The 400-nt window shown below is 41.5% G+C and overlaps 1 protein-coding gene across 1 annotated transcript in view; it reads left to right on the forward strand.

Moving 5' to 3' along the window:
• The window catches only part of UBXN7 (UBX domain protein 7), a gene marked incomplete at both ends in the record, with an annotated part of 14,843 nt that overhangs the window by 11,419 nt on the left and 3,024 nt on the right, over positions 1-400 (forward strand). The window lies entirely within an intron of this gene.

Below are 400 nucleotides of genomic sequence, written 5' to 3' on the forward strand. Positions count from 1 at the left end.
CCTGCTGTTGATATAGCCCTCTTTTTTTCAACAGGTATGACAGTTCAGCGATCAGAATTACATTCTTGATCAAACTCCTACCATTAACTTGCAACCAAGCAATCAGACAATGCCAGCTTTGTGACTCAAACCAGTAAGATTTCTTCCTGCGCCTTCCTGTCTCCCTCCCTACTTGCAGTCTGGATAATGAGCATCAAAAAAGGATGCCTAATTTGGCAGTGACACAGTAATACAGTGACTCAAAACTTGGAGAGAAAAAAAACCCAAACATGCAGAGAGGGGGTTCTGTTGAATTAATGCAAGTCCTCTGTCAATTATGCAACCTACTTACAGAAGGTGATCCACAGGTTTATCTTTAGACTGAGCAGGTCTTTTCTCTGTTTTCAGATCAGTGTGATTG

Source organism: Nestor notabilis, unplaced genomic scaffold, assembly GCF_000696875.1.
Source record: "Nestor notabilis isolate BGI_N333 unplaced genomic scaffold, ASM69687v1 scaffold25201, whole genome shotgun sequence".
Taxonomy (NCBI): Eukaryota; Metazoa; Chordata; class Aves; order Psittaciformes; family Psittacidae; genus Nestor; species Nestor notabilis.